The sequence below is a fragment of the Gorilla gorilla genome, chromosome 6, assembly GCF_029281585.2.
Source record: "Gorilla gorilla gorilla isolate KB3781 chromosome 6, NHGRI_mGorGor1-v2.1_pri, whole genome shotgun sequence".
NCBI lineage: Eukaryota > Metazoa > Chordata > Mammalia > Primates > Hominidae > Gorilla > Gorilla gorilla.
This window is the reverse complement of record NC_073230.2, coordinates 76059953-76071946: the sequence shown is the minus strand read 5'-3', so window position 1 is coordinate 76071946 and position 11994 is coordinate 76059953. Positions and strand designations below refer to the sequence as shown.

The following is an 11994-nucleotide window of genomic DNA, read 5'->3' as shown; positions in this document are numbered from 1 at the left end:
AGGTGCGGTGGCTCATGCCTGTAATCGTAGCACTTTGGGAGGCTAAGGCGGCAGATTGCCTGAGCTCATGAGTTCGAGACCAGCTTGGGCAACATGGTGAATTCCCGTCTCTACTAAAATACAAAAAATTAGCTGGACGTGGCAGCGTGCACCTGCAGTCCCAGCTACTCAGGAGGCTGAGGTGGGAGAATTGCTTGAACCTGGGAGGCAGAGGCTGCAGCAAGCTGAGATCATGCCACTGCACTCCAGCCTGGGGGACAGAGCAAGACTTCCATCTCCAAAAAAAAAAAAAGAAAAAAAAGAATGATCCTAACGCAGTTATTTCCTTTTGCATTTATGAGGAGATGGAAGAAATACCCATATTTGAGGGTTGGTTGGGAACTGTCTTTGGTATTGTATAACATATTTCAATACTGTGAACATGAAAAGATGAGAACCCTGCAGACCCTGTGGGAATGGAGAGAAGGAAGTACATTAGAGGGTGTTGTAGGAAATACTTTCATTCCAGGCACTGCTGTTTAAACTACCCAACTTTCTTTCCTTAAAAGAATAGAAAAAACAAAGAGGACAAAAGGCAAAGAAACATTCCACATGACCCTCTGCACCCTTATTTTTTGTAATAGAGGAAAAGCATTTTAGAGATTTTCTTGAGTGCAGTTTATGATGTGATCCATGTTATTTATTTTTTGTTAATCATTTTCAAAATTTCAATTAAAAACATTCAGAAATTTAGCTTTATCAAAGGCAGCTGTTCATATGTACAACTAGTTTGGTTACCTTCATCTGTATAAACACATAGCTAGTGAACTGACATAACTATTACACTGGAGAATCAACAGAAACATGCCAAGGACTGGCCCTTACCTTCCAGTGACCTCAATGTCAGGAAGCTTTTCATTACTCTCAGGGCTTCATGGTTTTTTTGGGGACTGCAAAGCTATAAAATAAGCACAGAATTACTTTAGTCTATTGTAGGAAAAAAATACAGAAGGAGATGCCTTATAAGGGCAGAGTATTAAAATTCATTCAGTTTGGCTCTTTTCAAAGAAACCCGTGGCTGGGCGCGGTGGCTCATGCCTGTAATCCCAGCACTTTGGGAGGCCGAGGTGGGTGGATCACAAGGTCAGGAGTTTTGAGACCAGCCTGGCAAAAATGGTGAAACCTCGTCTGTACTTTAAAAAAAAAAAAAAATACAAAAAATTGACTGGGCATGGTGGCACACACCTGTAGCCCCAGCTACTTGGGAGACTGATGCAGGAGAATTGCTTGAACCCGGGAGGCGGAGGTTGCAGTGAGCCAACATTGCGCCACTGCACTCCAGCCTGGTTGACAGAGCGAGACTGTCTCAAGAGAAAAAAAAAAAGAAACCTGCAGAATTAAACTTGTAGTGTAATCCTCCACAGGGGGCTCAACAAAGCCATGGAAACATGAATGAAGTGGGATTGCAAATGTGACACTTCCAATAAAATGTTTTTTTAAAGAAAAAGAGGTCCATTAAATAAAACACCTTCAAAAGCCAAGAAACTAACTGCAAGTCCCACAAAGAGAGTGGCCAATGATTCTGTGTGATTTAAGGAATGCTGAGAAAGGATGTCTTAATGCAGTGAAATATAATATGAAGTACAGGTAATCTTCTACCTTTAGTGTTTATTTTGTTAGCCCTTCCAGGAGGCAAGTAGAAAATAACTACTTCAGGTCTAGAAAACCAAGAAATGTTACAGTAGTCAGTACAATGGTGGTCTCACAGCAAGTAAAATGGTTGTGATATGACCAGGGTTTTTTCCTAAAGGTGTTCACAGAGTCATCCTGTAATGTCACAATAATTCCTATCATTGTGGATGAAAATCTTGACTTTTCCTTCCCATGACTGGCAAGTAACTGAATGAATAGTAAATTACTTCTTTCATGAAAAAGAAAATTAACACTAGTGTACTTTCTTCAGCCACTAAAATTCTGCAGAAACACAGATATAATAAAAAAATCATCAGGCCGGGCACAGTGACTCACACCTATAGTCCCAACACTTTGGGAGGCTGAGGCGGGTGGGTCGCCTGAGGTCAGAAGTTTGAGACCAGCCTGACCAACTTGGTAAAACCCCGTCTCTACAAAAAATACAAAAACTAGCAGGGCATGGTGGCGCATGCCTGTAATCCCAGCTACTCAGGAGGCTGAGGCAGAAGAATCACTTGAACCTGGGAGGCGGAGGTTGCACTGAGTAAAGATCGCACCATTGCACTCCAGCCGGGGCAAGAAGAGTGAAACTTTGTCTCGGAAAAAAAAAGGAAGGAAACTCAATCGTCAATATTTACTCACCAACAAGACTGACCCAGGAATAACAAAGCAAATAAAACCCAGCAGATTCAATGTCATTCAAGTACTTAGGCATAGTGCAAGCCACCACAGTGTGTCTGAACATCGTGGAGGCAGGGGTCACTATTCTTGTACTGATGAAGACAACTGAGTATGGGATGCGGGGTCAATGGAGAGTGCCAGGACTGCAGCTCAGAGCCAGACTTTTCGTCAAGGACTTACAGCCACACTTGTCACCTCTAGCTAGAAAACCATTTTAGTAGAAATGTCATTTTATTGTTTTAATTACAGAAATGACTACAGTGGCAAATAGAACTTACTTTTTTGTTGTTGTTGTTGTTGTTGTTGAGGCAGAGTCTCACTCTGTCACCCAGGCTGGAGTGCTGTGGTGTGATCTCAGCTCACTGCAGCCTCTGCCTCCCAGGTTCAAGTGATTCTCCTGTTTCAGCCTCCCAAATAGCTGGGTTTCCAGGTACCTGCCACCATGCCCAGCTAATTCTTTGTATTTTTAATAGATATGGGGTTTCACCATGTTTGCCAGGCTGGTCTCAAACTCCTGACCTCAGGTGATCTGCCTGCCTCAGCCTCCCAAATTGCTGGGATTACAGATGTGAGCCACCACGTCCCGCCTAGAATTTACTTTTTAACAACAAACTTGATTTTATTACTCCCACGAAGGATCCTTTCAAGTCATGGAATTCCAAACCAGGTAGGGCTTCGGAAGGGAATCCTGTCTGGCAAGCCTTCTATATACAGGAAATTGGAGTTTGATTCAAACACAGGATATGGTACTTTTACTGCCTCGGCGAGTCCAACAGCTTGAGCTGAAAGTGCAAGACAACATAATTTGTAGAAGATAAAATTTGACACAGACATTCTTTTATTTGTATCTGCATTCTCAAGTACATTATGGACAAGTTCCCTACAATCAAGCAATATCCACTTCATATTGAAGGCATTTTACTTAGGATATTGGGCAAATCTGAAGAATAAGCCTAAAAAATAAGTACTTTTAGGAGGAACATTTTAACACTTTCAATCAAAAGGAGAGTTATGTTATTAGTCAAAATGACCTCTGTGCTCTAAGCAGAAATGACCGAAATCCACTCCATACAGCAGTGGCCCCTGGCAGCCTTTGCATTCTCATCAAGAGGCAGGGTAGCTGTTCAAAGACAGGTGGTGTCTGTGATGCAACTAAGCAGCGCTCAGTAAGTTCCAGTCATCAGACACAGAGTAGTCAGGATTCCTGATAAGGGACAGGAAACATCAGCACCAGGTATTGAGATAATAAACAGGAATGCCCCAGGAATGCTGCGAGCACTCCCCATTCATTACTTCCTTCTCCATGACAGATACACCCAATCAACTCAAACACACTTTCTTGCTGAGCCTGCTCAGAATCGTTCAAGACAGCACTCCAGGAAACCTCTGTCAACAAATCTAAGTATTTGCCACACGTGTTAGCCAGATTTGAAGTACAGACAGCGGAATGACACTTATCCCAACACCTCCCTTCCTCTCCCATCCTGACACATGAGAAAGCTGAAACCAAGAGAAATGAAGTTGCCTGCTTAGTTTCAATAGCAAGTGTAGTAGTAGAAATAAACCAAAGCCCGGTTTCTGGGACCTTCCTTTTTTAGGTCCTGAACTTCTATAATTCATTCAGACATGACCCTTCATTGACATGTTATTAAATTAAAGACATACTGCAGGGGAAGGACGATGAGTCCCTTCATGTTCATATGAAAGAGCAAGACTATCTCCAAAAAATAAAAAATACCAAAATGTTTCAATTAAAAAAAAAAGCGTGATGGTCTTTGGCAGTGTTTAAATAGAAAATAAGAGTATCACTTTCAAATAAGCTGACACTTTCTGAACATATAATAACCAGGGTCACAGAATCAGAGGCCAGTGAGAAGATTAAAAAGTACCCCTGTGAGCCCCAGTGACACATACACCACCAGGAAGATTTCCTGTTCCTGTCCCTCCAACGAATCCACAGCAACATAATGTTGGCAAGTGACACGATCTGCCTCTCCTACCTCCAGGCAGCCACGGGGAAAGTGGACAGCAAAGGGACCATTCCCTGTGTCACTGATAAGTGAGGCTCAATGGGAAACATGAAGCATGAGGGGCACCCAAAGGTAGGTGACAAGTTCAGTGTCTCCCCTTTGAATTCCTGCTTCATGTATTATCTGCATCTTCTGCTCTTTTCATGATAAGGAAGGAAGCAGCAATAGCAATAGCATGTCTAAATGTGGGACTACCCATCGGGCATCATGGAACTTAGTATAGAAGTTTATACAACCCTGGGAGCTTTCAGACCTGGTCTCCTAACACGTACATCTAAGTTTTCTAAGGTTCTTGACCAGGCAGTAAGACTGTGAGCCCCCAGGAGTTTACATAGGTTTTCTAGGGTCTTCACACAGCTAACCACAGTCGTGGCAACTCCTTCATTTCCTTTTTAAACAAGTGTTTTCCCAATTGTTCCCTTAAAATTGGGCAGTTTAAGTTGGGCACGGTGGCTCATGCCTGTAATCTCAGCACTTTGGGAGGCGGAGGTGGGCAGATTACTTGAGGTCATGAGTTTGAGACCAGACTGGCCAACATGGTAAAACCCCGTCTCTACTAAAAAATACAAAAATTAGCTGGGCGTGATGGTGGATGCCTGCAATCCCAGCTGCTCGGGAGGCTGAGGCACGAGAATCCCTTGAACCCAGAAGGCAGATGCTGCAGTGAGCCAAGATTGTGCCACTGTACTCTAGCCTGGGCAACAGAACAAGACTCCATCTGAAAAAAAAAAAAAAATTGGGCAGTTTAGAGACTCTGATATAGGAAGTGAGTGTGCACAGTGATTAGTGGCAATAAGCTAATAAGCATCATTAACTAGGCTATGGTGGTTTTTTAAAATTGTGATTGGCTGGGCGAGGTGGCTCACGCCTGTAATCTTAGCACTTTGGGAGGCCAAGGCGGGCAGGTCACCTGAGGTCGGGAGTTTAAGAACAGCCTGACCAACATGGAGAAAGCCCGTCTCTAGTAAAAATACAAAATTAGTCAGGTGTGGTGGCACGTGCCTGTAATTCCAGCTACTCGGAAGGCTGAGGCAGGAGAATGCTTTGAACCCAGGAGGTGGAGATTGCAGTGAGCCAAGATTGCACCATTTCACCCCAGCCAGGGCAACAAGAGTGAAACTCCATCTCTAAAGAAAAAAAAACTGATACCCAGCAGATGGTGAGGCATCCATAATGTGACCAGGTGCCAAGGATATCCCTAAGGGTGGAACTACAGTGAAGTCTCCGAATTTCCTACCTTGGGCCCCTTCCCTGGGCCCACCCCCTACCCATATAACTACATACTCACTCTTCTTTCCTAAACACAAATTGAGGGACACTCAAAGCAAAAGCAAGCACTGTACTCACTTCTTAACCGACCCATCCCCTCCTCCATCCCCAACACATAGGAAGAACTTATGTTAGCCTTGAAAATAAGAAACACTTACCATCCCACAGTTATTTTTCCAGGCTGCCTTTTTTAACCACTCACTTGGTAGAAACTGTTATTCTCCTGGCCAGCAGCTATTTGTAAAACTGGTCTGCCTCCCTATTTTCACACCAAAGACACTAATTATTTAGTAGAAAGGGGAGTATTCTAAATCAGACAATTAGCAGATCACCTAGAATTTCCAACCCCTCCACAGAGGCACACAAACAAGAGAATTAACCCAATTTGTTGTCTATAATAAACAGGATGTGCTACCCACCACTGAGCCCCAGAGCTTGTTACTAGATGACTAATCCCTAACAGTAATGGCTACAATGGCCCAGTTCCCTATTTTATTGCTGTGTGCAGAAATTTGAAAGGCACTCCTCTCCCACACTCATCTTCCCTTACATACTTTTCCACATCAATCCATTAAGAATCTGAAGTGTAATTTATCTTATTCACTATTATCCTGTTAAGTTGCTCTATAGCTGCCATGGGAGTAATTGCAGTGATCAGTGATTCAGACTTCTTGAGCAAAGGGCCTTAAGTAGGTTTCACTATTAAAATTTCCAAAGGTTTTATTATTGAAATAAACCTGAGAGAGAGCAGTATGCCTCCATGGGGCAGTCATACTAATGATTCTTGAGCTATGAAAAGATGTCAGACTCATCATCAATGTTGTGCTTGTGAGTACGAGTAACTGGGAATTTACCAACCAATAAAACTAACTGGGATTCTAAGAATGAAGAATAATAATCTCATTTTAAGTAGCATATGCAGTGCTGTGCAACCCTTTAAAAAGCTGACTTTGGCTGGGCGCGGTGGCTCACACCTATAATCCCAATAGTTTGGGAGACCAAGGCAGGCGGATCACCTGAGGTCAGGAGATCGAGACTATCCTGGCTAACACGGTGAAACCCTGTCTCTACTAAAAATACAAAAAATTAGCCAGGTGTGATGGCACATGACTGTAATCCCAGCTACTCAGGAGGCCGAGGCAGGAGAATCACTTGAACCCAGGAGGCAGAGGTTGCGGTGAGCCAAGATCACGCCACTGCACTCCAGCCTGGGCAGCAAGAGCCAAACTTTCTCTCAAAAAAAAATAAAAATAAAAAAGCTGCCTTTGACCGGGCACAGTGGCTCAGGCCTGTAATCCCCAGCATTTTGGAAGGCCAAGGAGGGTGGCTCACCTGAGGTCAGAAGTTCGAGACCATCCTGACCAACATGGCGAAACCTTATCTCTACTAAAAATACAAAAATTAGCCGGGCATGCTGGTGCACGCCTGTAATCCCAGCTACTCAGGAGGCTGAGGTGGGAGAATTGCTTGAACCCAGGAAGCAGAGGTTGCAGTGAGCCGAGATCGTGCCACTGCACTCCAGCATGGGCAACAGAGCAAGACTCCGTCTCAAAAAAAAAAAAAGCTGCCTTTGCTTACTGAAGTATTGCTTGTAAGAGCAAATACTGGAAACAACTGAAGTGCACATGTATAAGGAACTGATTCAATAAAGTAGGAGGCAGCCATTCACACAATGCAATACTATGCAGCTCTGATTTAAGAATGAGAAAGCTTTCTCTGTACCAACAAGGAAAGATCCCCAAGACATACTGTTAAGGGCAAAACAGTACAGAACAGGTTATATGAGCTACCTTTTGTGTAAAAGAGTATGAGGGGGTAAGAACATACGTTCATATTTGCTTTTATTTACATAAACACTGGACGGATATACAAGGAACTATTAAGAGTGACATATGATAAGGTGGAGAAGTTCTACACGGTGCACCAGACAGGGCTGGAAATAATATTAAACATCTCAACATATGCCTTTCAAAATAACTTCATATTTTTAATTTACCTTTACTACCTATTTGTTTGGGTCAGGGCTCCATTTCCTCCACTTTGGGACCAGGTAATCAGGCTTCAGACTACCTACCTCTGCCTGTCAGAAGTCACTAACCTCGTGAAAGGAATAATTTAGGTTAAAGGAGGAGCAAAGCTATTACTCAACTGTTTCCTTAGAACAGGAAAAACTGGGCCGGACATGGTGGTTCACACCTGTAATCCCAGAACTTTGGGAGGCCGAGGCAGGCAGATCATGAGGTCAGGAGATCGAGACCAGCCTGGGCAACATAATGAAACCCTGTCTGTACTAGAAATACAAAATTAGGGCCAGGCATGGTGGCTAATGCCTGTAATCCCAGCACTTTGGGAGACTGAGGCGGAGGGATGATGAGGTCAGAAGATCGAGACCATCCTAGCTAACACGTTGAAACTCTGTCTCTATTAAAAATACAAAAAAATTAGCCAGACATGGTGACAGGGACCTGTAGTCCCAGCTACTCAGGAGGCTGAGGCAGGAGAATGGCGTGAACCCAGGAGGCGGAGCTTGCAGTGAGCCGAGGTAGTGCCACTGCACTCCAGCCTGGGTGACAGAGCGAGACTCCGTCTCAAAAAAAAAAAAAGAAAGAAAGAAAGAAATACAAAATTAGACAGGCATGGTGTCGCGGGCCTGTAATCCCAGCTACCCAGTAGGCTGAGGCAGAAGAATGGCTGAAATCCAGGTGGCAGAGGTTGCAGAGAGTTGAGATCGTGCCACTGCACTTCAGCCTGGGCAACAGAGCGAGACTCCGTCTCAAAAAAAACAAAAAAATAAAAAACAAAGAAAAACTGATAAAACATGTGGGCCCCTAAAATTTGAACATTTAAATGCAAGACTGGGTTAAAATATCTTTAAAACATATAAAAAATATACAAACAGCAGAGGTGTGAGAATATGCTAAAAAATATATAAGGGGAGTGAAAGAGCAAGATAGTGGTCCTCCTTCCCTGCTCTCTTTATAGTTTGATTTCATCCTTGGCTTTTCATAATGGAAAGAGGGTAGATATGCATCTAGGTCTAGGATTACAACTATAGGTGTTTATTTGTTTCTTTGTTGAGATAGAGTCTCACTCTGTCACCCAGGCTGGAATGCAGTGGTGCAGTCTCGGCTCACTGCAACCTCCGCCTCCCGGGCTTAAGCGATTCTCCTGCCACAGCCTCCCCAGTATTACAGGCACCCGCCACCATGCCTAGCTAATTTTTGTATTTTTTGTAGAGACAGGATTTCACCATGTTGGCCAGGCTAGTCTCCCCTAACCTCAAGTGATCTGCCTGCCTCAGCCTCCCAAAGCACTGGGATTACAAGCATGAGCCACTGTGCCTGGCCTGGATTGCAACTATTTTAAGACCACATTCAGCACAAGTGCTTTTTTTTTTTTTTTTTTTTTTTTAATTTTTGAGACAGAGTCCAACTCTGTCATGTAGGCTGAGTGCAATGGCATGATCTCGGCTCAATGCAACCTCCACCTCCCAGTTCAAGCGATTCTCCTGCCTCAGCCTCCCAAGTAGTTGGAACTACAGGACCCGCCACAACGCCTGGCTAATTTTTTGTATTTTTAGTAGAGATGGGGTTTCACCATGTTGGCCAGGCTGGTCTCCAACTCCTGACCTCAGGTGATCCGCCCACCTCAGCCTCCCAAAGTGCTGGGGTGGCATGAGCCACCACACCTGGCCACAAGTGCTATTTTATTAAATACTTCTGTGGTCCCCCTTCCCCAGACAAAAAGAACAAAGGAAAAAAGAAAGGGGAAGCCATTATTCAGGGCCGGTAAAGGGTTTATCTAGCTTTGTGGTGTAAAAGAACCTGTAATACTTAATAAATTTAATAATACTTAATATTTAATAAATTTAATAAATGTATTAATATTTAACAATATTTAATGGATTTAATAAATTTATTAATATTTAGCAATATTTAATAAAATCAATCCACTGTCTAGCCCTTACGTCAAAACACCAAGGACAACTAGGCCCTCCTACCTCCTCGTAGCTTCAACTAGATAAATGCAAACATGTTGGCTCACGCCTGTAATCCCAGCACTTTTTCTTTTTTTTTTTTTGAGTTGGAGTCTCATTCTGTCACCCAGGCTGGAGTGCAGTGGTGTAATCCCAGTTCACTGCAACCTCCGCCTCCAGGTTCAAGCAATTCTCCTGCCTCAATCTCCTGAGTAGCTGGAACTGCAGACACATGCCGACATGCCTGGCTAATTTTTTGTTATTTTTAGTAGAGACAGGGTTTCACCATGTTGCCCAGGCTGGTGTCGAACTCTGAGCTCAAGTGATCCACCTGCCTTGGCCTCCCAAAGTGGTGGGATTATAGGCATGAGCCACAGTATTTGGCAATCCGAGCCCTTTGGAAAGCCAAGGTAAGAAGATCACTTGAGTCCAGGAGTTCGAGACCAGCCTGGACAACATGCGGGAGACACTGTCTCTACAAAAAAAAAATAAAAAATTAGCTGGGCTTGGTGGCATATACCTGTGATCCCACACTTACTTGGGAGGCTGAGGTGGGAGGATCACTTGAGCCTAGAGGGTTGAGGCTGCAGTGAGCTACAATTGGGCCACTCGACTCCAGCCCAGAAAACAGGATGAGACCTTGTCTCTTAAAAAGATAGGCCAGGCATGGTGGCTCACGCCTGTAATCCCAGCACTTTGGGAGGCTGAGGCGGGCGGATCACGACCATCCTGGCTAACACAGTGAAACCCCATCTCTACTAAAAATACAAAAAATTAGCCAGGCGTGGTGGCGGGCACCTCTAGTCCCAGCTACTCGGGAGGCTGAGGCAGGAGAATGGCATGAACCTGGGAGGTGGAGCTTGCGGTGAGCTGAGATCGCAACACTGCACTCCAGTCTGGGTGACAGAGCAAGACTCCATCTCAAAAAAAAATAAATAAATAAAATAAAATAAAAAGATAAATGCAAATTTGAATCACCTACAGAGTTAAAAGGCCACAAATGTTCCAATGTTAGCTGGGAGTCTAGGAGGGAAGAAGCCTCCACGTCTGCCCCAGTCAACCCAACTAAGAGAAAGAGGTTGGCAGCCAGAGGAACAGGTAAGGCAAGCCTTCATTTGAGACCATCAGCTTCTGCAGAAAAAACATTCCATGGTCATGGGATGACCTGACTGACTGATGCAAACTGTCCATACAGCTAATTTATCTTTGCCTCCTCTCTAGAGCCAAAATGTATTGGAAATGAATGCCATGTGAGACCTATCCCTGCCCTCCTCACCATACACGCTTTTTAGGAGAGCCCACACTAGCTGATGACTCTGGAATTCTGGTTACCATGATTCTGGATATGATGCCGCTCAGCTCTGTCTTTCGAACTACCTTTTAGACATCTCTACCTGGATGTCCTGAGCATCGTGTGTCCAAAGGTGAATTCCTTCTCTCTGGCAACGTGTGTTCTCTGTATCTCCACTTTCCCTGTCTCAATAAATGGCACTGCCATGCACCAAAGATACCTGAACCAGAAACCTGAAGGGCATCCTACAGTCCTCCTTCTGCCCTACTACTATTTCTATTCACCGTGTCAACAATAAGCTGTCCTGATATTTTATCTCCTAAATATCTCTCAAAACCTCACTTCCCTTTCATATTCACTGGCACTCCCTATTCAGCATCTCATCACTCATTCAACAGTATTTAATGAGTATAAAGCATTTATTCTGTTTATAAACAGAATAAAAACAGTGTGATCTTTGTTTTCTGGTGGCTCAACAATTACTTATTTTTTTCTTTCTTTCTTTCTTTTTTTTTTTTCCTGAGATGGAGTGTTGCTCTGTTGCCCAGGCTGGAGTACAGTGGCGTCATCTCAGCTCACTGCAACTTCCGCCTCCCAGGTTCATGCCATTCTCCTGCCTCAGCCTCCCAAGTAGCTGGGATTACAGCTACGCACCACCACACCTGGTTAATTTTTGTATTTTTAGTAAAGACAGGATTTCACCATGGTGGCCAGGCTGGTCTCGAACTGCTGACCTCGTGATCCACCCACCTCACCCTCCCAAAGTGTTAGGATTACAGGCGTGAGCCATGTCTCTTATCATTCATTCCCTAAACCATACCTCCTCAAAATTTAAATTAGATCATTTAATTCAGGGGTCAGTACACTTTTTCTATACAAACCAGATAGTAAATATTTTAGGCTTCTGGGCCATATGTGCTGTGTTGAAACTACTCAAGTCTGCTCTTGTAACATTAAAAACAGCCATGGACAATATGTACATCCACGGGTGATACTGTGTTCCAATGTGGTTTATTCATAAAAATAGGCACCGGGCCAGATTTGACCCATGGGCCGCAGTTTGCCAACACCTGATT

The 11994-nt window shown here is 43.9% G+C and overlaps 1 long non-coding RNA gene across 1 annotated transcript in view; it reads right to left on the bottom strand.

The window, feature by feature from the left end:
• Nucleotides 1-822: 822 nt before the first annotated feature.
• Nucleotides 823-11994, bottom strand: part of LOC109027685 (uncharacterized) — a 33787-nt gene continuing 22615 nt past the window's right edge. The window contains exons 4-5 of the long non-coding RNA XR_004071011.2: nt 2631-3134; nt 823-937 (exon numbers count right to left, since the gene is read on the bottom strand). This is a non-coding gene — a long non-coding RNA (uncharacterized lncRNA). The remainder of the gene's footprint in view (nt 938-2630; nt 3135-11994) is intronic.